Source organism: Eptatretus burgeri, chromosome 6 (genome assembly GCF_056783735.1).
Source record: "Eptatretus burgeri isolate ZD-2024b chromosome 6, Ebu_testis_v1, whole genome shotgun sequence".
NCBI classification, from domain to species: domain Eukaryota; kingdom Metazoa; phylum Chordata; class Myxini; order Myxiniformes; family Myxinidae; genus Eptatretus; species Eptatretus burgeri.
In genome coordinates, this window is record NC_140966.1 from 94,528,482 (window position 1) to 94,555,569 (window position 27,088).

General features: G+C 45.0%; 1 pseudogene; it reads right to left on the bottom strand.

Annotated features, from left to right (window-relative positions):
• The window catches only part of LOC147025367 (uncharacterized), a 27,153-nt pseudogene extending 65 nt beyond the window's left edge, over positions 1–27,088 (bottom strand).

Below are 27,088 nucleotides of genomic sequence, written 5' to 3' on the forward strand. Positions count from 1 at the left end.
CTGTAGTTACTCCCATACTTTCCTTCTCATTCAAATGCAATCTCATGACATTGATCAAGCTTCGTATTCCTTTGATCAGTGAGGCAGTGGAGCTTTCAGGTAGCATGGTGTTTGGCGTAAGATCATGTGGAGAAATAGGATAGCTTTCACTGGCATTTGCACGAATAGGTTTGCAAGAAGGAGCTATTGGAAATAGAAAAAACAATTCACATTCTTCAAGTACAAAGTCAGGAAGCCGTGTCTGATGGGGTTTATTTTAACTTCTGAGATGAACAGAACTTGGAAACTATTATCACCTGTCGACTGCATTTTCCTCATTCGCACTGCTTGTGGCTGCATTACCAACGTGTTGAGCGCACTTGTTCCGCTCAAGGTTAGGTAGGAGGAAGTAATTTTGCAGACACTCTTGTCACTTTATCCATTGTGTGGATAGAAAAGTTTTCGCAAAGGAGTACGGTGACTTCCGGATTTGCTGACTTAATTCCCACTCTTTCTACATTCACTGAGTATTGCTGCTTGGAGCAAATCCAACTCGACTTACCTTCAAATTTATTGTGGTTAGTTGTTCAATGAATGACGGATGATGTACACAAATATTGAATTGGTGGTTATTTTATGAAAGTTTGTAATTTTGCTTGTCTCATTGTGTTTTGTGTGTTGGTTTGAGTATATCATAAGCTGAAGGAATTCTGAATATGTGTTTTGTGCAGGGCTCTTTTTAGCTTCACAAGAATATCAAGTGTGAGGGTGAAGAAGTTCACAAACTTTTTCCAATCAAACTTTATTAAAAAAAATATATTTTCTTCACCAAATTTGATTATTTTTTTTTGAAAATCAACGTTCATTTCAAGACATTAGATCACTTTCGACTTTTAAAAGCACAAGTGCAGTCGCATAAAATTGTTAACTTGTGGAAAAGTAAATTGGCAAAGAATGAAAAGGTGTAATTAAACTAGAATTAAAAAAAAATTAAAGTACCACCTACAAGTATCGCAGCCCAGCAAGCAAGGGACATGAACCTTACCTGCTGTGCATCTATATGAGTTGGTGTTGCTTTCATTTTTACCTCCGACACCGAAGGTGGAAGGAGGTTGTTTTCACCCCTGTCTGTCTGCTTGTCTTGTTTATTACTTACGAAATCTTTAGATTTCGTAAGTATATTGATGACTTCCGTCCTCTGTTTGTGTGTTTGTTTGTTAAGCTCCACCATCGAAGATCGGAGGTTACTGTTTTCACCCCTTTCTGTTTGTTTGTGTGTTTGTTTGTGTTTGTGTTTGTTTGTTTGTGTTTGTTTGTTTGTGAACAGTATTACGGAAAAACTCCGACGGATTTCGACGAAACTTGGTGGGGGGATTAGGTATGGTCCAAGGATCATGCCATTAGATTTTGGACTTGGTCCAAAATCCAATATGGCTGCTATGGCAGCCATTTTGAAAAAATATTTGATTTTTTTTTTTTGCATTTCTACATGTTTTAAGTGATTTCCAACCCCCCCCTCCAAAAAAAAAATTGTTAGAGAAAAAAAAATTTTGCAGCTTTTTTTTCAACAAAATTTCAATTTTTTTTTTTTTTTGCATTTCTACATGTTATAAGTGGTTTCCAACAAAAAAATGCCAAAATTATAATTGCAGCTGACCTTAGAACTTCAGGTGGATATACCCACGTAAAATCAATTTCTGTCTCAAGGAATCTAGTTATGACGAATGAATTGAGTATGTAAAAGTAAAAGGGAAAGTTGCAAACTATAACTCTGTGAACACTGTTGATGTCAAATTGAATGAATAGGATATCAGGTTCACTTGAGTGACCTAGCAGTATTGGCAGCGGAGGTTTTGCACTCTACCGAGTGCTCCCCCTCTAGTATGTGAGTGTGTTTGTGTGTTTGTTTGTAGGCACGATAACTCGAGAACGGAAGAAGCTACCAATGTCAAATTACACCACCTGATTCAGGAGGGTGATGGCTAGCGCTGATTAGATTTTGGTCAAAATCGGTCAAAGGTCAAGGTCACAGTGAGGTCAAACATAATTCCGTAAATTCATGTGGAGAAATGGAGTATTTTTGTTTCAGTCGACATTACGAGTTCGTTTTAACTTCGATTTTAATTTTGTATTCGGTTTTTGCGATCGCTTAGGATGCTTAACACTGTGTTCTCGAAATTCTGGTAAAAATCGGATGTTTTGGAGATGTTTTAAGATTGTGTAAAAATATTTCACTCACGGCGTCACAGCTTGTCACGTGGTGCAGCGCGCTCGAGCAGACGCGTCGTTCAGTCACGTAAAGGTTTTGCGTGTGCGCGCTGACGGTGTTTTCGATAAAGATTGTGTTTAAAAGTCATTTTTATCCCAATAAAGGTTATCGTCGCATGCCTGACTCGCTAAGCCGTCGGACTATGTAAAGATTTTTGGTGGATGGCCGAATATTACGGTTTTGTGACTTTGATAAAATAATATTAAATAATTGCGTGGAGAAATGGAGATTTTTGCTTCAGTCGACATTACGATTTTTGATGGTTTGGTACAGAATCGTCATAGAAACTTCTGGTTTGCGTCACTACCTTCTCAAGAGACAGCTTTTATTAGACAAAGTCAGAGGTCAAGTTGACGATTTCGTAAGCACCAGTCTATGACTGCTTGTTTGTTTGTTGGTATGCAGGATATCTCAAAAAGTTATGGATGGATTCGGATGAAATTAGATGGACAGGTTGGGTGTGTGACAAGGCCAAACTGATTCGATGTTGGTGAAGATCCGAATCTGGATATGGATACGAGATTTATTTAATTTTTAGAGTGAGTCTTCACCATTGAGAGATGGCGCTAAAAATGACATATTTATTGGGCCTGATGTGTTCTATTGGATCAGGCATTGTGTGGTGGAGGTATGCGCTCTACTGAGGGCCCTTCTGATTGAATATGTATCTTCCCAACGACACCAGTTTTCTTGCCAATTAAACTGGAAAATTTCGCTCTCCAGAAAAGGCCCAACAGAGTCATAACAAACGTTTAAGGTACAACGTAAGAGCTTGCAAAGGCAGTTTATAACCGTGACTGAAGAACAAAAGTGATGGACTGTCACATCAAAATGACAAAGGAGCACTGCACTAAATATTGGTGTGAAGGACTTTGGGTGACCTGCATCTGTGACCACAGAAAGACTCTCAGCATCTGCTAAAACTTGAGTGTCCAGTCTAAGCAGGCCTAAAGACTGTGTGATGAAGCTGAGGCTTTTACTCTCACATTACAGACAGGTTGGTGATCTCTCTGTATTCTACCACCTCCTTTTTGGTGTCACAACTCTTGCCCTGTTTTGGCTCTGTTCCTCACTGGTTTCTACAGGGCACACATGGTCTGCCCGTACCGCCCTTCTTGTTCAACTCCCAAAATTCAGGCTCACTGATCAGGGGTAATTAGGCTGAGTTGATAATAGTTATTTCCATTGTACATTCTCAGCATAAGTGTATAACATGCAGTGTCGAGTTTGTTTTCGTGAAGATCTTTTTGTCTTCCCTCCATTGTATCCGTGTCTAAGCCCCATCTCTCCAGCTTTCTTTCATTTAGTTTTTCCGCATTGCAATCTGTTATGTGTTTTCCTTGTCATCGAAGAAATCAGCACAGATTTCAGATGGCTGTCAGGAGGAGTGGAAGCTTCAAGAGCTTTCCAGAGACCACGAGACTAAGAGGATGGGAGCGGCCAAAGAGCACACTGTGAGTGGCCCGAAGCGCCGCCCCACGGGACGTTAATTAAAGACCGTGAAGAGCATAAGTCGCTGTCTGGTCTTCCCATGTCCCCCCTTTACAGAGATCCTTCCTGCTCCTCTTACTCCCACCTGGAGCTATCTTCCCCTCTTGATCTGTTTTTGATGGGAGCTCCTGCTTTTGGAGCTCAGAGTAGATCTCGCGGCTCCCGGGTCCTGCTGTCCATGATGCTGAACCAAGACCTGAGAACGGGAGATGAACAAGCCTCAGACACCGGCCAACGCCTGGTTTAGTGACAAAATCAGGTGTGGGCTTGAAGGTTCCTTTGTGTCCCGTCTCCTCCTTTATCTGTCCATCGGTCAAGGGAAAGTTTTTTTTTGTTTTTTTAACAAGAAATCCACGAACCTCATTAACAGTGCATTGATCACTTTTTTTGAAACATACAGAAATTTAAATCGCTCTTTTATCAACTGGTATATTTTTACCCCACTGGGTCTAAGCGCCACTCGCGTTCTCTCTTTTCTTGTGTACAGTTCATTTGAACGTCTATTTCTCCATTATTCTTGAACAGAATTAGATGAAAATTGACAGGCATATACCAGACACATATGTGCAGGCATTACCTGAGCCCAAAGTGCGATTGCGGCCCTTCGGGCCAAGGAACGGCCCATTTTGGCCCATTTTCTTAAAATTGTTATTTCTCGGTTATTAGTGGACAGAATCTAAGTTCTGTCAGTAAAACAGCCTTCTCACAACTTATAGACTTCTTTGATATTTGCAATATTTTAGGACATACTGGAAAAACTTCCCTTTTTCTTCTCTCTAACCTAATGGCCCAACACTGTCCATCAATTCATTATCTGATATACTCAAACAAGGTGTACAACCCTATGGTCACAGATGTTGAGAAAGCATCGTGAGTTCAAAAGTTTTTATTTTCCATTACTACCTGAATTGATTAAAACTTTATATAAATGTCAGATTAGAAAATGGTAACTATGGAAGGAGGATGAGGGTAAGTGCTGCACTCAATACTTTTTTTTAATAACTTTCATAAATTAACTAGATATAGGAACACTTAATTGTAGCTAAGTTTGTCAATTTACCGAAGCTGATTGGAAAGAGGGACAACAAGCAGGAAAACAATGATGTCTAGTTAGGGGAAGTATAATTTACTGCAACCAAGTGTAATGTTCTGCGAATTGTCCAATACACCTTGCTAAAGTGATTGATATTAAAATGGGAAGATATAACACAGCAACACACAAGAAAATGGCTTATGAGTATTTGTAAACAAAATCTAGCAATCAACTTAATGGCAGGTACAAACAAATGGAGCAAATCGGATCGATCGCACGCAGCAATCGGAGAAGGACAAAGGAAATCAAGCTGACAATGAGAGAACATTGAAAAGTAAACATTTTCGATTGTTCGAAAGAAAAAGGGATAAAAGGCCTGGTTTGAAAGTTGAAAAGAGGAGAATATGAATAGAAATTTTCTGGCAAAATTGAATGGTCGTGAGAGCCAGAGGGAATAGCGGAAACAAAAGGCTGAACTGAATATGAAGATATTACCTTGCCTTTTAAGATGATTGTGCTTCGTTTCTGAAAGTCTCTGTCTATCGCTATGTATCAATTTCTATTCTTCTGCACTTTTTCTGCACATAGTTAATTTTTTTAGAGGAGTGAGTGAGTAACTGTATTCTTGCTTACCGCTCACCACCCTCATTGGTGTGTGATTCAAGTCGCATTGCATTTTCATTGTATTTTTTTTTTGTCTCTCCCATCTTGTTCTCTGTTTAGGGTTCGGGTTACCAAAATTAGTGTTGGCTTGATATGTTCCACAATGGAAATACACAGTCTTTCTTGATTTAGTTGCTTACACTTGATGTAGACGTTTATTAAATTGACTGTTGGCTTAAAGGTTAAGGTAGTTGGCTTAAGATCTTAGGGTCTTGAGTTTGAGCCCCTGTTGGCTGTTGAATTAACACCATGTGGGGATGACTCAGACTGTCATCCTTCTGAGGTTGGCGAAATGAGTACTGGTGTACTGTTCAGCATTGGTGGCACAGCTGTACCCTCAAAAAATGATGCAACCAGCAACCACAGGCTGCACACAATAGCTATAGACATTTATTGAGGAATAGTGTGAACGATTCCAATGCCTGCAATGCAATAGAAAAGATTCAGCATAGAGTGACTAGATTTTTTGAAATGTTTTTTTTTTCTGTATACAAGTCGAGGCTCATGGAGAAACTAGATTCCACAATTAGCTGGACTTATACCTCATTCAAATGAGAGCCTGGTCCATTCCGAGGTGCATTACCAGTCTGATTCTGAGCCGACACTCCAGCTGCATGTATACATCAGCGATGTGATTAAAGCCACGTGATTACTCAATTGTAAATCTGCACAATGCATGACCTAGTCACGTTTGCAATTTCTTTGTTTATGCCATGACTTGAAATAGATGGTGGGTTATACAGATTCTGCAGTGTTTGTGTGCACCGGATATAGTGCAGTTTTACTTTCATGGTTTTTCCCACTTGTTGGAAAGTAACATCGAACATGAACTCTAGATTTTATAACAACAAAGAATTAATGTTTATTAAGTATCTATGGAATAAAAATATAGTTAGCTAGCTTACGGGTGAGAATCTGCTCGAACCAAATATTTGTATGCCTGGTAATGGCTTCATGGTTTGGGTGGCGGGCTTTGGATCCGAGGGTCCTGAGTTCAAATCCCGTTCAGCTGTTGAATTAATACCAGGTGGGGTTATCTCGGCCCGTCCCCCTTCCGTGGTCAGCAAAATGAGTGCCAGCATGCTAGTATACTGTGTCGGAGTGGCAACCCGTCCAGGATTGTGCCCAATAGCCAAGGAGACTACTTAAGCAGCACCAACGCTCTGCACAGAGTATGGTCCCAATCTCCTCTCCTCCTCCACAATTTGTGGTTGGCTGAATGCCCTCAGGGCAATTTCATATCAAAAATTGCAGTGTAAGGCTCTGTTTCAGTATGAGCTGTGTCCAAGACCCTTAAGACATAAGTTATAAAAGCATCACAAGAAGCACCGATTCCAGGTGGCGTCCATGAAGAGAGCAGGATTTGAGAGCCTTCCAGAGGCCACGAGACTCTGAGAGGGTGAAGATTCCGAAAAATATAGCTTTTCAGAAGTGACGGAAAGTATCACAAGATATGATCTTTACATGATTGACAAAGGTTGAGGCCATATTTTGGAAACAGATTTGCTGTAATTCTACATGTGTGAATACAAGCACAAGAATTGCAAGATCTACATTTTTATGAAGTAGCCTCAATGAACATGTAATGTTTTGACAACCATTGCTGTGAAGAGGTAAGCAGATGAAGCTTACTAGGCCTCACTCGCTCAGCTAGCAATGCAAACCTTGATGCTCTCCCCAAACATACGCTAACTAGTCACCTCAATGATTTTATCTGACTTCTCTTGACTACGGATTACCTCCTTGGTTATATATCTCATGTTCTTCTCTTCATTCATTAAAAAAGCCAAAATATTGCCAACATATGTAATCCCCTGTTCTTATTCCTTTTTTTACTGCCCTTTTATTATTTTTTCTTAGCGAAATCTTTTATTTTCTCGCTGCCCCCCTTTCCTTTCAACCTGTACCTTTCCACATTTTTATTTTTAAACAATGTATAATCAAGGAAGAGAAAGGTTTATTCCATTTATTCTGATTGTTAGCTTTTACCATCTGCTTGTATTTTTCTTTTTCATTCAACTCACTCTGTATGTCCTTACTTATGCTGCCTGTGTATTTGTTACCTTCCTCATTTCAACATCCCTCTTTTATGCCAACTTCCTCTGCTCCATTGCTGTTTGAACTTCACCCCTCTGTCATTAAGCTCTTTCACGACCCTTGAGATCCATCCATCCATAGGGAACATACTCTGTTCAGAGCATTGGTGCTGCCTAAGCAGTCTCCTTGGCTATTGGGCACAATCCTGGACAGGTCACTACTCCGACACAGGATACTAGCAAGCTGGCACTCATTTTGCCGATCTCGGAAGGATGACAGGCAGAGTCAACCCCACCTGGTATTAATTCAACATCCAAGGGCGATTTGAACTCAGGATGTTACGATCCCAAGCTCAAAAACCTTGATCATTAAGCCAACATCAGGCATACCCTTGAGATGTGCAACTTAAAAGTGCATCAGACCATAAACAGTGCGATTGGCAAAGCTGAAGATGTGTGCTCTTTCGAGGTGAATCCCAGTTTGAATTGTTCCACAACAATCAAGAATTATGGATAGGATGATGATAATGTAATCATTGGTACAACATGTACATACATTCAAGCTGCTTGGAGGATGAGTACAAGTTTGTGACTCCATCGAAGACAATCATATCAGAGATGTACACCAAACTGGTGACACCCAGTCTGCTAGCAAGCACAGGCAGATTCTGATTACAACTCAATTGGCAAGGACTCATTTTCCAGCAATGGTCGCAAGCACACAGAGAATGTGGTCAAATGATAGGAGGCCAGAACAACTTTCTCAACAAAGGCTTAGGCTGCGCAAAGTCCAGATATATTTGAACATTGTCATTTGAGGTTTGCTGGGATTATATATAAACCAAGAAGGTCAAATGGTGACCAAGTAACTTTGCTGCATTTGGGGAAGTAATAATGAACTGCAGGAATAATATTCCACAAAAATTATTGATAAACTTGATGGCAAGTTAAAATTTATTTTATGCTTTGTGTAAGCAAAGCACCCAAACACAAACTATATGCCTGATGACATATTGCAATGGTCACACGGTCTTTAATCACCATCACATCCCCCAGCGGGTATGGGACAAAAAGAAGTCCACATCTGCTACGTTAATTTGGCGTGAATCATCGTTTCCAAATGCAACGGCCACGGCGGACACCTGACAATATGGCCAAGCAAAGCTTGTCAGCGATCTGCCAAGGAGGTGCTTAAGGGCAGACGCAACTTGCCTATCTAATGTCAATAATCCAATCCCCTAAGCACTGTGGTCACCTCTCTTGACCATCACACAAGTTCTCATTAAAATGGAGATTTATTGCTGGGAGGAACAGGGGAATAAGAAGAATATGGCATTTTACCATTCACTCAGGAAACACGGGACAGAAGGAAGATGACGAGATAAAAGAAAAACCTGCCCTGTGTGAGCCATGTTCACACATGTGGGCCAGCTTCGTAGTAGTGGACTCCTTGATCCGGTTGGCCGTTGGGGTTATTTGTGGGCATGCATCAGTTGATGTATTCCTGACCTTGCTGCACCTTCAGTGTCTCCATGCAGGACATTTTGTGCTAATCAGCCAGCGGCAGCATCAACTGACAGCACGGACCCACAAGTGATGAACAACTGAATGAATCACTGGAATCCACAGCAGTACACTCACTGTTCACACTTTTATAAGCCCCATCGGGTGCTCTTGGGGCATGCTCATTGGACAGTTCCATTCTGGCCTTTGGAGGAATGGTGAATGTAGCCCTTTGCCCACATACTCATCATGACATTGCGCTATCTATTATATATCAAAAGTCCCAAGTGGACAGACTCTCATCTCTTGATGAGGGTGGTTGTAGTTGTGGTGCATTAGGTGATAAAGTTGATTTTCAGTTTAATTTGATGGAAAATTATCACAAGCAGAATACACGACCTACGGGCGATCTTGTTCCAAACATGCAACACATTCTTTGAAACATCCCTTTATTTGGGCGGTCTCTCGGCAACATACCGCTGCCTTGACTGCTCCTGAAAATAAAAATAACCTAAGTTACGTACATGGAGCAAAAATATGTATACTACGTATGTGCATATATGATGCATCATGGTTATATCGCTCAGATAATTCCAATTGTACTGGACCACAGGCTGACACCAGATTTTTGAAGCCTCGGGCCTGAGGCCTATACTTACCTTCATAAGGCCCATGACGTCTATCGGCTCCAAACTTTTGATATTCGATTATCCTTTTAACAGTTACTTAGGTTGGTTTACACTGAATGGAAAAGTTATAGGGAGGGCATGGTGTTTGTGAATACGGTACATGGTTGCTAACTCTGCCGCTTTAGGCAGTAGTTTACTGCTTTTTGTATATTTTAACAGCCGAGCAACTTTATTTCCCAATAAGAGCAAAAAATACCACTTTCACAAAATATATCTCATCAAAGTTTTTGATAGATTTTCATGTTGTGACAAGGTTTCTGTTGGCCTTTGGGTGGTTTCCTTTGATGCTGCGTGAAAAATCATATCTGTAATCTCATTGCATTTGATTGTCGACAGCCACTATTCAAAATATGTGGCAGCAAATGACAAATGCTGTCTGATTTGCAAAGAATAATGATCCATGAAATGTAGGTTGTTTCTCATTGACTGGCTGACATGATGTAATTCAGAGCAAAACATTGTAACCAATGAGAACCGCGCATGTGCTGCGTTCGCCGTATACATGAGTCACATACACAGTATGTGCACACACTTGCACGATATCAACTAGTCAGTTTGCCATGAGGTATTTGCAGTAGATATACCTAAAGTCTGTATTGGAGAGTAAGGCATGGCCAGTCTAAGTTTAAACTTTAAAGTTGAGCTTATATTTTACTCATTACAACATGCAGTATGTTATAGATACAAAGCTCTTTCTAACTATTGATTCACTGACTGATATTGATGATCGGTACCTTCCGGGTGATGAAGAAAGCTGAAATTTTGTGTGCCGATGGATATCGAAGCTGACACACCAGGAAAAAAATCACAGAACCATTCAAAAGCATCTGCAAGTGACAATTAATAAATGCAAAAAAAATCAAATGCAAGTGAGCGACCCCAAACGATGGGGAAACAGTTTGTATTCAACGTGTAAGCACACTCCGCTAGTATGTTATACAATGGAAAGTCCAAAACTTATTCAGGACAAACCAAGTGGATTGCCAAACCAATAATACATTCAACATCTTCATAGGTATTATTGTACAAATATATACTGCGTGTATATGTATATGTATATGTATATGTATATGTATATATATATATATATATATATATATATATATATATATATATATATATATATATTTCTTATTCTTCTTATTCTTCTTCTTTCGGCTGCTCCTGTTAGGGGTCGCCACAGCGGATCATCCATTATGATCCGGATAATGATTTGGCACAGGTATTACGCCGGATGCCCTTCCTGACGCAACCCTGGTCGCCTCTTACGACACAGGGATATGGTACACCTATTCAAACCGGGGCATACACCGGGCCCAGTACACTGGCACTCACTTCGCCGATCTCAGAAGGATGACAGGCTGAGTCAACCTCCTGGTGTGTATTAATTCAAGCGGCCAACGGGGCTTGAACTCAGGACCTTTTGGATCCCAAGCCGCTACCATAACCACTACGCCAATACCAGGCTTATGTATGTATATACAATAGATTTTATATGGATTTTAGAGGATTTTGAGGACAGTGACAGACTGTGAGTGTGTAGAGGGGATGCAGCTTAGCTACATAGGTTAAATGGAACGTGCTGTCATTTAAGGGACGACGTGGGAGCACGAGGTAGTTAGGGGAAGTATATACATATACATATACATATACATATACATTGTTACGGCTGTGGAAATTCGCAGACCACCATAAAGGACCTTAGATCAGTTATGACGATAAGTATATAGTAGTTAGATTTCCCCACCGTTGTTTATAGGGAATTTCCGTGTTCACAGGGCTGTTATCCTTTGAGATAGCCGTTTTTCTTTTCTCTAACAATATTTTGGACCAATCATCCCCCAACAACCAAATTGCCACCACCAACATCATTCCCAAACAACTACAACTCAAACACCACCACCTTCACCTCTTTACCTCCACAACTCCACCCTGCCAACATCGCTTCACCGCCATTCTCAAACGACGCCCGCCAACAACCAAATCGCCACCACCAACACCCTTCCCAAGCCACCACAGCAAACTCCCACCAACTTCGCCTTTCTACCGAACGTCGGGCCATGGGTTGTGAATGGGATCCTTTCGAAGGAGAAATCGGATATAGAATGATTCACGCCACTTTTCATCCATCCAATGGCTGAGCATCAGGTGGTGTAGCCCCGCCTCCAAACCCGCTGTGATCCACAAATTTACATATACGCCCCTCCCCCGGCCTATATAAGCACGAGCACAACACAGCTCGAGGCAGTCTGGAGTCGGTGGAGTGGCAGTCAAGTCGGGTCTGGAGAGTGGCCGTCTGGAGTGGTCGGAGAGCAGGACGGAGCTCGAAGAGGCAGACGTCAGCAGAATGTCGGCAGTGGCAGTGTCGGTGGGGCAGAGTCGGGAGACGGAGCTCGAAGCAGACGTGGAAAGGCAGACGGGAGTCGGGAGACAGAGAGAAAGGAGCTCGGAGCGTTAGCAATTCCCCTCTCCCTTACCGAGCACAATGCTAAGAAAGCGCCGGTAACCCCGTCCGTTCCCCTCCCCAACCGGGGTGCCGACGGTGAAACACGTGCCTGCATGGAGAACGCCGGAGAGAGCTCACCGGCCATGTCAGGGGCACGAAGCCAGGCGCAGCTACACTTACATCTAGGCTTGCCTGCCATCGTGCCACGAGTAAGACCCTTCAGTCTCGTGGACCTGGCCACTCATCCAGGTTCCACGTACATTTGTTCGACGAACCTGTCTGCCACCCTTGCCTTTGAGGGTGGCTTTTTCCTTTGCTTTTGTGTAAATGCATGGGGTGGCGCCGTCTTATAAGTAGAATTGTCTAACTGTGCGTGTGGAATAAAGACACTTTATTCTGTGGTAATATTTCATTTGCTTGCTTGACTGTTATACGTGCATGATTTTCTGTATGGCTGTAAAATACGTGCTTGTCTGAGTGTGCAATAAATGTGCTTGTTGAACTGTTCCCCGTTTCGCTGCGTCCTTTCCCTTGTTTGAAAGTTCCATCTTGCATCACGGAAGGAATTGGTAGAAGGGTGTAAGCACCCGATAAATAATCACATCCGTCCGGGCCGGCAATAACACAGCTTGGTTATCACTGAAGCACGGAACGGACCGCTTAAGCAGTTCGTGTCCTCGGCCGGCCAGCGGCGAGGTACGATCGCCCGGTTAACTACTCACGCAGGTACTTAGGTGGGTCGAGTTTGGCGAACAACCCTATCCTGCGCGGGTGGCCGATTGGCATGATTGTGGTGTGGTCGAATGACCCACCCGTGACTAGCTCCTGGTGGTAGTTCCAAGGAGGGTCACGACTGAATTGTCCGTTCCGGTGAGCGACGCGGTCGTGATTCGAGTTACGTGGCCGATCGCATGCCGGGCGGACCGAAATTCGTAACACTGGTGTACAGGAGTGTGGGATTCAAATCCACCCCGGTCTCCAACTAAATTTACGGGGATCGGACCAGCGGTGTGCGAAGCAATCCCCCCTCCGTCCCCTCCAAATTACGAGCAAAGCTAAATTAATCCCTTCCGAGAAATAAGATGGGGTTTCAAGGCGAGCGGGTGCCAGGGGTAGAAATGAATATGTGTAGTAATGTAGAATCAATGGTCCAGGATGGAAACCCCGAGCAGGAAATGTTTGTTGAGCAGGAACAATTTCTCCCCCAACCAAACCCAGAGACCAAAATGGGCGCAGCAGCAGCAGAGGCCGTGGAGTATGACCCCCCCTCCCCACCTCCGTCAAATCCCCTCCCCGGCCCCCAGCGAAACCGAGACCGATGATGGCGGATTGGTCCTGCTTTCACCATTGGTCATCACACAGATAGTGGAGATGATCACCCAGGCAATGAGAGGGGAGATGCAACAAATGAAAAGCGGAATAAATGAAAATGCGTGTAGAATGGAAAGCAAAATAGATGGAGTGAATAAGAAAATGGAAACAAACACGAATGAAATAAACACAAATGCGCAACAAATGGGAAGAGTAATGAACGAGAAAATGGAAACGAACACAAATAAAATAAAAAACGGAATGAAGGAAGAAATGGAAGAGATGCGGGGTGAGATGCAGAACATGGGCATAGGCCTGCAGGCAGGCATAATGGCAATTGCGGGGAGCGAAACGCGGGCAGTGGAGCTCAAAATGGCGCCGCCACGTGCTGGAGCGAACGAGCTGAGGGGGAGTGCAACAGCTGTCAGGCCCGCTATGGAGGCGGGTGAGGACGGAGTAATTCGGGGGACGCGTTGGGCGAGACTCGAGCAGGTGACAAAAGAAGTGACGGTGACACAGAGGGAAAAACTAAATGGGATGACCGAAACGTGTGAGACGAGACACGAGATAACAAGGGAAGAGACGGAAATAACAGAGACGCGGGAGATGGGAACGATAGAGGAGAGACTACACGATGAAGACGGGGTGGAAGAAACTAAAGACGAGCACACATATGGAGGTAGTGGAGGATAATGGGGGTGAGCTCACGGAATGTCTCGAGACCCGGTGCGAGCAGCTGGATAGCCTCCTCCAGGAACGAGGGGAGGGAGTATGCCCCCTTGAGGCGACTCACGACCAGGTGGGCTCGGTCGTGCCAAGCAGAGTTGAGGGGGCGAGTGCTGTAGACGGGTGCACGAGGAGATTGGGGGGGGGCATGGAGGCCCCGGAACCCATTGAGGTAGCACGAATCCCAAGCGTGGTTGTCCCGGCGTGTGTGGTGTCGAGGTGTGTGCACACGAGCATGGTGAAGTGCGTGCTACAACGCGCGCATACCGTGGGTGCAAGGGCGTGTGTGAGAGCGACCGCGTGGGTGACAGAGGCCCCGTGTGTGGATGAAACACCGGATGTGAATGAGACCCCGTGTGTAAAAGAAACACCGGGTATGAATGAGACCCCGTGTGTGGAAGACAACCCATGTGTGAGTGGTGTGGGTGCAAGTGTGCCAGGGTGCATGCTTCCCGGCATGCTGTGTGAGTGAAACGGTCTGTATGAATGAAACACCGCATGTGAGTGTCACCGCGTGTGTGAGAAGAAGGGTGTGTGTGAGTGAAAGGTTGTGTGTGAGTGAGACAGCTTGTGTGAGGGAGATGACGGTCGGCATGCGTGAGCACGCAGCCGCGTCTCCCGGTGTGAATGTCATGGAATGGTGTGTGAGCATCGTAACACGCAGGAGTTCGTAGATGGAATGGAGACGACGACGGCGACAGAGGAGGGACAAAAGCCGAGTAGCGGCCGTAGTTGCATTGGGGCCCGTGCCGGGTTTACCCAGCGGCGAGCGCGGGGTCCATGCTGTGCAACGCACGAGACCACCACGTGCGCGCTTGCAGGAGTGAAACCCGGTCCGTAAACGCCAGCGGTGGATGTTACCGATCCCGCTGATGGACAAAAGGTAGGCTGGACAACGGATTTGGACCGGATGGGTTCTCCACGCGAGCGTGTGTGTGAAGCTCCGATGGGCAGAGCACATGTGTCCGTGTGGGGAACCCTTCGAAACACGAGGCTTGTTTTTTTTTTTTTGATGTGCAGGGTGACGTCATGGCTGCACGTGTGGTAGGAATCCGGCAGGAGGGTGAATCCCTGCCGGATGGTGCTGTCCAGGCGGGCCGAGGGACGAGATGCACGAACAGCTGCCATGACGTCACGGCAAGGTGCGCAAGTTGCGAGTTGCCGCGCTGGTGCTGCGCATTTGAAAAAAAAAAGGTGAGAAAAGCAAGCCTCGCTTTCGGGTGAACAGGATTCCCAAGGCAAGGGGTGGAAGACCCCCCTGCCTGGGCACAGGATGGAACTAGTTAGGGGGATGGGTTAGTGATAGACCGACTTCATGGGGCAGGGGTAAGTCCTCATGAAGTCCGTGGAATGGATTCGGTGGAGCGATTTAGTTGAGATTTCGGATGGGAAATGGATTTTAGAGGATTTTGAGGACAGTGACAGACTGTGAGTGTGTATAGGGTACGTAGCTTAGCTACATAGGTTAAATGGAACGTGCTGTCATTTAAGGGACGACATGGGAGCACGAGGTAGTTAGGGGAAGTCGTAAGCAGGATGGCAGAGATCAGCGATGGGTGAGTTGAAGAGTGGAAAGGAGACATGTTGAGTGAGTGAGGTCAGCGGGTCTGAGTGTATGGAGTGAATGGGGAATGCATGGTGCGATGAGTGATTGGGGGGAGGAGTGATTCCCGCCCAAGGGACCCCAGGGTCAGTGTAATGTGAGCTAGTGGGTTAGTCAAATTGACAAAAATTGAGGTCGTTTTGTTGTTGGTGGGAAAATAGGCTCGACACCCGCTTGGAGGGGTGCAGGAGCCCTGTTGACGGGCTGGGAGCGTGGCTGCGAACGGTGAGTATCGCTGAGTGGGTACCCCGGGCACCGGGCTAGTCGGCCGCGGTAGGCCAAGGGCCCATGGGGGGCCGGGATAGTGCAGAGGGCACAGGTGACCCACATGATGCGGGGGCCTGGGGTGCCATAGGCCACATGGGCAGTGCGTGGGCATGGGTGACCCTCGGAAAGGGACCTGGGGCACCAGCCTGCCATGTGAGCGTTGAGGGGGAGTTGCCAGGGAGGGCACTTCCCAGTGTTTCGGGAGCTGGTAGTCTCGGAGGCAGTGTAGTGCCCGGGGTGCCATCGTTTGGGAATCGGCAGAGGGGAGTTCCTGCCAAGGGAGCCACGCGTCCCAGCCGTGAGACCGTGTGAGGGCACGGGCGGAAAACTTGAGGGCATGGCCCGGAATTTGCGAGGACACCAACACAGGCGACGGCAATCTGGGTTGTAAGAACCAGTACATTAAGCGAGAGGCGCTTGTTGAAAGCCCCTGGGTAGTTTAACAGTTAAATGGTTAGGGTAGATTAGGAAGTGTATCACTCTGCACCATCCATCCTTTCTCTCGTTGTGGGCCGCTGGACCCACTTTGGGGAAGATCGCTGAAGTCCGAAGAGGCCATCCTGGGGCTTGAGTTTGGCCTCGACGCAGGATGCTAGCTCTCCCTCATTCCCCTCCAGGAAGGGAATGTTGGGGTTGGGAGTAGGCTATGAGACGATAGGTTAGCCTAACAAAGATGATAAAGGGGGTTAGGGGATGATTTATAGGGAGGAAGTAAAATAAATAAAATAAAAAATAAGTTGGGGCTAAATTTGTTTTAACAAATTTTGGGGGTGGGTATGGACAGGGATAGGCAAAGGCGATAGGTTGGGAGGGAGACGGTTAGGTAGGTCCGAGCCCGCCTTCTGAGTGGCCAGCACTACCGCACTCCCTCCACCAACCTCCACTGAAAGGCAAGTGCTGGCCAACTTCATCGGCTTGCTGTTACTGCAAGGCCTGTGCCGGTCGGATCGTCTGCTGGCCGTTTACTGCAAGGCCTGTGCCGGCCGGATCGTCTGCTGGCCGTTTACTGCAAGGCCTGTGCCGGCCAGATCGTCTGCTGGCCATTCACTGCAAGGCCTGTGCCGGTGGGATCGTCTGCTGGCCGTTTACTGCAAGGCCTGTGCCGGCCGGATCGTCTGCTGGCCGTTTACTGCAAGGCCTGTGCCGGCCGGATCGTCTGCTGGCCGTTTACTGCAAGGCCTGTGCCGGCCGGATCATCTGCTGGCCGTTTACTGCAAGGCCTGTGCCGGTCGGATTGTCTGCTGGCTGTTTTACTGCAAGGCCTGTGCCGGCCACTCCATTTCATTCGCCAGCTGTGGTTGCCTGTAACAGCCCACCTTTGCCATGCCATGCCTTGCCTGCCCACCTTTGCCATCCATGCCTGCTGCCCTCGATTCTGCCTTTGCCCCTGTTCTGTTTTGCATTCCCCCCCCCCTTGTTCATTGGCATGTGCGCCATGATTCTCGTGCAGGTTTGCAAGGACTGCCCTGTTGGCAGCTACAACACGGGCCTGCAGTGGCGGCCCGTGCACCGTGTGTTTGAATCCATCCATCCGTCACTGTTCATGCGTGTGTCACTTGAGCTGACACGGAGACTGCATTTGCGCAGCTCATGTATCGTTGTGTTCGCTGCGTCCATTTCCAAGGGGGAGGCCTTGGACTGCGAGTGAGCAGCCGGCAACGTTCCCTGTCACCTGCATTGCATGAGCCAGAGACTGCGTGCAAGCAGACTGGCTCCCTGCTAACTTCTTTTCTCTTTGAAGAGTCCATCGATCCTGGGCCATGGTTAGTGTAAATTTATAAGTTGTTAAGTTGTATTCTATATGAGTGCACCCCCGGCATGTTTGTCTTAGCGCTGGCAATTTATTTAAGTCATCTGTATGAGTGGGTATGTTAGTTAGTTACTCAGCCCATAGGGTATTTATTTTGGGGACACGTATACCAGGAATGTCGCACTCAGGGATCCGAAGGTAAAACGTACAAAGGGGAGAACTACACATGATGGCACACGAAAATTCAACGACTTGGGACGAGTCTGTAAAAAGGGGAGGGGGTAGTGTTACGGCTGTGGAAATTCGCAGACCACCATAAAGGAGCAGTTGTGACGATAAGTATATGTGTAGTTAGATTTCCCCACTGTTGTTTGGAGGGAACTTTTTTTTTTTTTTTTTTGCACTTGCAGCGCCTCACACACCCTTTCTTGCACTTGCAAGAAACCAGCTCAATGCAGCTGTGAGCTGCCTCAGTTAGCCTGGTCCAGTAAGGTGTGTACTGTCCTTCTCCAGGCCTTGACCAACCCCAGTTGGTTGGTGGAGGGAGCTCTGGTGCTGGCAGCAGTATCCGACCCCACACATGTCCAGCTTGATACACTGCCCTCTTGACATGTTCCTCCAGAGCTGCCTTCGTTGGAGGGATGAGCTGCACATTGTTCTTCCTTGCAAAGAGTTTCCTCCTGGCCTTGTCAATGTCTGTGCATTTGCTGGTTCGATCATATATCAGGATCACGAACCTCTCGATGATGTGCATTGCATCGTCTGGTATGTCACGAGGTACAGAGGACAGCAGCAGCAGCGCCTCAGTGAGTTCTGGCAGTACCGTCCAGACTGCCCACGCAGTCTTCTTGCCAGGTCTATGAAAACTAGACACAGTGTCGCATCCAGTTAGAGCGTGGAACATTGGCAGTGCACGAGCCTTCTCTCGTCCCAATCCGGCTGCTATTTCGTGTGCTGCTAGGCATCGGAAACTCTGGCCTGTTCCGAATGCCAGCCACAGTTTGTCTTCTGGTTGCAACTCCTGTGCCAGGGACACTGCCAGCACCACAACATCGGTGTCTACAGTCCGGATGAGTATTGCATGGTGTCCATGCTGGACTGTGTGAGATGCATGCAGCAACATCCGACTGTCAGCTTCTTCATGGTTACATGGGGCGAGTGAGGTCAGATCTGGCAGTAGTGGATTGCTGAGCACTGCCTCTCCATCAGTAATGACGAGTTGCTTGTCCTCCTGGTCAAACCATTCCAGGAGAGCTGCTGAGAGGAACCTGAACAGCTCGGTCTTGTTGCTGTCCACTCGTAGGAAGTTCTGCCAGTTTCCTGGTATGGCTGCGGCAGCCACCACACGTCTCCGCACACCTTGTCCCCGCTTTGCACGTGTACTACCTTTCAGTGAATCGGCAAGGTAAGTATCCCAGACCAGATCCAGGCGTGACACTGTTTGCAGCTTCGTGGACATATATGGGATGAAGATCTGTTGTGCATCCTCTTCAAAGGTCTTTGATGCAGCCGGCTTCAGCATCTGGATGATGGCTGCTCCATCAAGCACTACAGGTCATGACATGAGTCTCTGTCTTTGCGTCAGAGACTTCTTCCAAGCATGTGAGGAGATCACTCTTGGTACCAGTGCAGAGGCTTCCACCATCAGACAATGCAGGAGGACATGCCTGATTCTCATGACAAAAGAACTCCTCAAGGTTTCCATCCCTCGTCTGGCAGCCAATGTACAGGCGTGCGAAGAGTTCACGGTCATTCTTGATGGAGGCGAGCTGTTACTGACCTATGCTCTGGCTTCTTGGAGTGGAAGTGCTGAACATCTTCAGCTTGTTACGAGGAATGGGTGCGTCCACTGCCTTTGTTCTGTCCAACAGACACTCTCTGGTGAAAGCCTCGAACTGCTCTTGGCCAATCCTCTTGGCATTCATCACGGTCTCCATAGCAGCAGGATCTGCAATCTCCTTTGTGTCCAGTTTGACGACATCCTGACTCTTCTCCTCGAATGGGTTGCCCATCTCCTCTATGACACTGACGAGAGAGCGAACATCTTTCACAAATGAGGCCTGTACACTTGGCATCTGATCACGATGACGTGTGTCTGCTGTTTGCCGTCTCCAGTGTTGGTTCCCATCCTGGAATTCTTCGATCACCCTGGCAACTTCTGGTCCCACAACCATCCAGCGACGTAGGGCACTAGGGTTGTCAGTGAGCCCAACTGCTCCACCGTCTCCTTAGATGCAGGCACTATTCTGCTCATGTGCCTGGTCAATCAGGATTGAAGAGAACACCCTCTGTGTTTTCTGAATAGTGAAGTGATAGATAATATTAAGTTGAAAATGGTACCATTGGATTCCTTGCCCCCAAAAACATACATTTAGATACCAGAATCAAGTCAATAGCTGCATTACGTCCAGAGATAATAGCAAATGTAGATTTCAAGTGGCGGCCATTTTGAAATCCAATATGGCGGACATGAAGAGAGAATTTCAAGTGGCCCAATATCTGAAAATGTTCGCAACATATTAATGTACATGTCTGCCAAATTTGGCACTTGTATCACAAAATGCATAATTCTTTTGAATATTTGGGCTAAGCCGCCCCACTAATCGTGTGTGTGTGTGTGTGTGTGTGTGTGTGTGTGTGTGTGTGTGTGTGTGTGTGTGTGTGTGTGTGTGTGTGTGTGTGTGTGTGTGTGTGTGTGTGTGTGTGTGTGTGTGTGTGTGTGTATATATATATATATATTGTTACGGTTCCGGTGGTATGCCGCGAGCCGACCGCTCTGACGGAGCCACAAGTCGAGTCGGCCCGACCGATTGCCCGGAATATAGGTCACCGTCTGGATAACTCCGAAGCTGACGGGTCCTTGTGCAAGAACCGAAATACGCCAATGGGCAGACCACGTGGGGTAGGGTCGATTGCCAACTTCAATTTACTGAAATACCCACGTGATCCAACTACCGGGGAATTCCACCCTCGACAGAACTCGTACAAAACAATCCGCTTTAGCGAGCCTGTCCCGTGCGCGATTCCGAGCGGCTTAATCGCCTAGAACCGTCAGTCCCAATGTCCCCCTTTTATGGCAAACCAACGGCTTTCTAACTCCCAACACACGAAATGCACAGTCAATGAAAGAATCGACGTGACGAGCTGAAAAAATTAACAATGGGGACATTTATTTGAACACAGGCAATGCAATGAATGGGGGGATGGGGAAAAAGACAAGAGCAAAAAAATCCTACAGCCGAGTTCTATTCCAATGTGAAGCAAATACAACACAGGCACTTAACAGTTTCCTACTTATTAGACGGGCCTACGGACACACGTACGTACGCACACACACACGTACGCACACACACACCCACACACACACACACACACACACACGAAATGGTGGCTGATGCCTTTAATAACGGACTCCAGCTCAGAGGACAGATGAGCTGAAACACAGAACCTATCTCGAACCTCTCCACCTCGTGTGGTCTTCAAGCTGTTCGGACCCGGGCTCCAGCGAGAGTGAGCTGGATCCAATCGCCATGAGCCGCGATCCTTCCCGAGCTCCAGCGAATCCTCTCGCACTTCCGAACACGTGCTGGTGAGACGAGGCGCCGGTCCTTCCCATCGATGCATCGCTATCTCGAAGAACCGCCTCCAAGATGAGGCCGATGAGTCGCACCAAGCCGGGAACCAAGTGGAGAACAAAGCTCCACAAACCAAGAAGAGCCAGCCGAGCAACCAGCACAACTCTCTTCCGATGAACAAAGCCTCTCACAACACGAACCAAGAACTCTGAGCCGAGCAACCAGCTCAACTCTTTTCCGATGAACAAAGCCTCTCTCTTCGACGAACCAAGCCAGAGCCCAAAAAGCTAACCGAGCCAAGCAGAACCCGAAGGTCTACTGAAAAGCCAAGCCGAAGCAAAAAGCTCTCCAAAAAGCCTCCACCTCGCCAAGCAGAACCGAAGTTCACTGAACCAATAGTCTCAACCCTCGCCAAGCAGAAGCCAAAGGCCTGCTAAAAGCCAATCCGAAGCAAAAAGCTTACTAAAAGCCTCGACCCTAACCCGAGCCAAGCAGAAACCGAAGCTCTACTGAACAACCAAACGAACCAACTGAGGATCTCTTCCTTATTCTCCTCCGCCCTTCCCCCGCTCCCTGCGTGACTCATCTCCCCGTGACCGCACAACCATGGGTGGGAGGGAGTTGTTCACGTCCCGTGATTCAGGATGGGAGGGTTCTTCTTCCTCTTCGCAGAAGAAGGGGAGGAGCGTCTGCATTGTGGTGGGATCGCTCTCTAACTATTAAATTGAATCGCAGCGCACTTAATCGATTTCTGCCCATTAAACAATGGAAGGTGAGCTATCTAGGGAACAAGCACTTATCGACATAACTGACTAAAGGAACCTGAATGTTGTGTGCAATTGAATTCCCAAATTCGTAACAATGTATATATCTGTGCTTAAGATGTATCTAAGGTGTGCTCTACATTGCAAATGATGTATGTGTCAGAATGCTCCAGCAGTGAAAGTATTTCTGAATGCAGGATTCGTTTCGCTAAAAACAAATCCAACTACATTACACCATTTAAGCATGATGTGTGGGCAGGATTGAATTGCATAAGGAAATGAAAATAACCGACAGATTAAGGCAAGGTAATTTTACTGTATTTCATGAAGCTAAACTTAACAAGGGGTATAAACTTTTCAGGATAAGTGAAAAACAAGAAAATAAACAGTAGAAATGTATTTACACAGATTGGTTGGTGCATAAAAGAGTCTGCAAATAGCCTGGTGTTGGCTTAGTGGTTAGGGTGGTGGCTTGGGATCCAAGGGTCCTGAGTTCAAGCCCCATTGGCTGCTGAATTAACACCAGGGGGTTGACTCAGCCTGTCATCCATCTGAGGTCGGCGAAGTGAGTACCAGTGTACTGGTCCCGGTGTATGCCCCGGTTAGAATAGGTGTACCATATCCCTGTGTGTCGTAAGAGGCGACCAGGGTTGGCGTCAGGAAGGGCATCCGGCCATAAAACATTGCCTCAAGAAAAAGCCAAACCCCTGCACAGCAGGGAAAAATGGCTGTAAAAACGGTCATTTTATAAAAGAGTCTGCAAAGAAGATTACAGGAGTTGGAAGTTCTGTTTGGATCGGTTTTTGGATACAAAGTGTAATACGGTGAGCAGCCAGTGGACACATCAGATCTTGTTTGTGCTAATTCTGAAGGTGGTGCCTGTCTCTGAGATTTTCAATGTCAGTTTCTACTCCTTTGTTTGTGTGCCTGTTTTGTCTCGAGCATAAAGGCAGAAGTCCCAAATTCTCATTGAGGGTCTCTTCCATCTACTCAGCTTTAATTATTACTCCCTGAGCTGTTGCTACTTTTATATGCTTGTGCTGTGCTGATTATAAATGTGGTGCGATAAAACTTAATGAGATGAGTGTACTTTTTCCTGGAAACCTGGAAGAACTAATCAAGTAGAATTGGATTGCTAATTTTGCTGTGGAATACGCTGCAAAGACAAGGCTGAGGGGACATTCATGCAGACATAACCAACAAGTTTTGCTTTCTTTTTTTTAACACATAGGGATGAACACTGTTTTGAATTTTCTTAATGCACGTGGGCGAATTCAGACTTGGGTGGGGAGTGGTCTTGTATGATAAGTGGAGTCATTCCGAGCATTGCTCCTTCTGAGAGCAGACTCAGAGTGTCTGAAGGGGAAAGATGTGGGTAGTGTTGTGGAAATGACTCCGAGGGGTTAATACATTTTTAATATCTAGAAGTGCACTTGGTAGAGTGCGTACCTCCACCAAGTAATGCCTGATCCACAAGAACATATCAGGCCCAATACATTTTTAAAATGTCATGCGATATCTCGTTTTTGGCCCTATAAATGGTGAAGAATCATTAAAAAAAATTAATAATTCTCGTATCCAAATCCAGATTCGGATCTTCACCAAAATCTAATCAATTTGTCATGGTCACAGACCCAAGCTCTCCACCAAGTTTCATCCGAATCTGACCAGAACTTTTTGAGATATCCTGCACAAAAACAAACAGACAAACAAACAGACAGGCAGAGGGATAAAAACATAACCTCCTTCACCTTCAGGGGCAGAGGTAAAATACGTGTGTGTGTGTGTGTGTGTGTGTGTGTGTGTGTGTGTGTGTGTGTGTGTGTGTGTGTGTGTGTGTGTGTGTGTGTGTGTGTGTGTGTGTGTGTGTGTGTGTGTGTGTGTGTGTGCGTGCGTGTGTCTTCTACATAACTCCAAAACCATGAAACCTTGTGGCCCCAGACTTTGCATGCATACGAAGGAACTTCAAAGTTGTGCATTCATGAAAATTTTGAATAAATTTTAACACCTTGTTTGAAGATAATTAGCAGCCTTATTTAATTATCCTTCATCAAGGTGGTATTACCCTTGGTCACCTCACTGTCCCTCATGGGAGTCTTAATTCGCCATGTGTTTTGGCTTGCTCAAGAATGCCTTTCCTTGGAAGAAGCCACAACGGTTTCTTAATGATAGTTTTTTTTCACTTTCCTCACTCATATCATCGAATGCCTGATCTTCATACCGACAAATGGCTGCATACATTGCAATGAGTAGATGATAAATGGGGTTTCTGGGAGACCCATTCAAATGAATGGGGGGAAAGGGAAAAACTTTCTGACTCAAGCCCCAAAAGCTCAAAATCGGAGACTTTCTCCCCAGCAAGCAAAAACAACTTTTAATAAAAAGAATATATTTTAAACGTAAGTTTTATATTAAAGAAAAGATCAAATCTATTTCAGCCCTCACACCCGAACCAAGCCAAAAAATCCCGAAGTCATTTCCTTTATGAGACACCCTGAAAAATCCATTGTTGTGTAAACTCCCATGATGCCATCAATTTGGACTATTTATTTCCAAACGCGAACTGAACTTCGTATGTTTTATTCAGAGAATGGACTATGTTTAAGCTGTTTGTGGAGTCTGGGGCTTGTGTGGATGTGGCTTTTGTGGGTGGGGTCTGTGTGTGTGTTAGTGGAAGTCTGTTGTGTGGGTGGAAGCAAAAAGGGGCAGAGTTAAAAAAGGGGTGGAGTCAAAAAATATTTCAATTTATCCTTGTCTTTTGTAATCCCTGTGAATAAAATGAACCTAAAATCTCTTCCCCCTTTAAACATAATTTCAAAGTCCAAGGAACTATACCAATGACATCAACAATTTAAAAAAAGTTAATTTGTCAAACGCTTGGTTTAACCTTTTTCAAAATGAGATTTCCACCTGTATATTCTTACTATATCACCAACTTTGAACTTAGGCTTTCTGACATTAATCTCTTTTTCATTTTTTAATTTTGTAAATGTTACTGATGGTTTAATTTTTCATTGAGGTATGAATCGTATCATTGTACTTATCTACAATGTCGAATTAAAGATAACCATTGTTGAGAACCGAGTTGAGTGAACTTTTTATATAGTCTCTCTTTTAAATAGTGCGATTAAATGCTCAAAAACAACCGCTTTTCCTTCATTAAAGGTGCTGTCTAATGTAATGTTATTTTTTTAGAAAATTCATAAATGTTTTGTTGTAGAACTCTGCACCCTCATCAGTCCACAATTTTTTAGGTTTTCTCTTGCTTTTATTGAATATCTGTTGGAAAGCTAACATAAGAGTATTACCTGTTTTGTTTTTCAAAGGAACAACCCATGCATATCTACTCCTCAAATCAGTAACGGTTAAAGCATACTTGTACCCCTTACCATTCCTGAGTTCAATCAAATCAGCAGACCAGATATAATCAACTTCCTTGGAATAAACCTTCCTTCTATGAAACCTTGCGATTATTGGTTTATGTAATTCATCAGCTAATTGCTCTTCAATCTTAATGACATCATTAGAGCCTATAAGTTTTTTTTTGAATTTCCAAGCCCAAGTTTCAATCTAGCACTGATCATATTCTTCACGATGAACCTATCAACTTTTTCTCTCAAGGTTGGATTTTGTTTCAGAGACAAATTATACAACATTTCACTATTGGCTTCATGTTTTTCTTCCAATGTTGTGCTATTTCCATTATCAATATCGTGAATCATGCACACTTCATCAACCCTATTGATAGGTTTGCTCCACAGTTTAGGATTGTCAGCCTCATCTAATCTTTTATTCAAGTTTGTTCCTGGACCACAGAAAGAATGCCCTGGTGGATATAATTCCCCTGGTATTCCAGTTGTTGTGAGTTTACTTCCTGATTAAAACTTTTGTATATCTCCCCCTCGTTTGTGTTTGATGATGAATTCACTCTTTTTTGAGCCTCACACCGAACATGTAACTTTTTGTATAACGCTATTATTTTTACTTTTAACACACGAGATAGTTTTTACTCTCGGTTTTCTTTTTACATTTGAGACAATAACTCATTTATTTATGTGAAAAATTCCGACAGAGTGTGAAAACCTTTTTAGTTTCCAACATTCACATTTGAATCTTAATTTTGAAAACATTAAGAATCCTTCGAAATGTCTTCACTCTCTCCTCCATTTATTTTAGAAAAAAAATTGTAAAACTTTATTCAAAGTCAATTACACCAACATCATCACCAATATAATATTTTCCTTGTTTCTCTTCTTTATCTCCACTTGATCGTTTAAATCTTCTCCCTGAAATCGATGTTAATAGTCTTGACACATATATTTCTAATAGACTTGCCAATTCTTTGTTTTCCTCCTCAGTGCGTTGAAATTGATTTATTTTCTGTAATACCTTTGATCTTTTTATAATATCACTGGTTTCCATATTTTTATATTTATTTATTCTCTCTCTCGTCTTCCTCTCCTCCTTCTCTCTAGTCTCCCTCTCCTCCTTCTCTCTAGTCTCCCTCTCCTCCTCCTCCTCCTCCTCCTCCCCCTCCTTCTCTCTCTTCTCCCTCTCCTCCTTCTCTCTCTTCTCCCTTGCCTCCTTCTTCTTCTCTCTTGTCTCAGTTTCTTCAACTCCTTCCTCATCCCTTACTCTCCTTGAACCACTTTCACCCCATAGAATATCATACATATATTCATCTGGATTCTGCAATACTCTTGAATCCACAATTATTTTTCTTATAATAGGAAACCAACAAGATTTGGTGATGATTTCCAAAAGAGTTTTATATTTCATCACCTTTAGAAGTTCATTTTTATTTAATATTTTAATGAAATCTCTATTTGTGGGGTTTTTAAAATCAGTGTAAGGCTAGTTTTTAATTGAAAAATGCCCGTGTCTATGTTCCAATTCATAAGGAATGTAAAATCTAACACGCTTTTCTTGTCGGTATCCTTGAATGCAAAAATTATAATTTTCTTGAAGCCTTCTTGCTCTCAT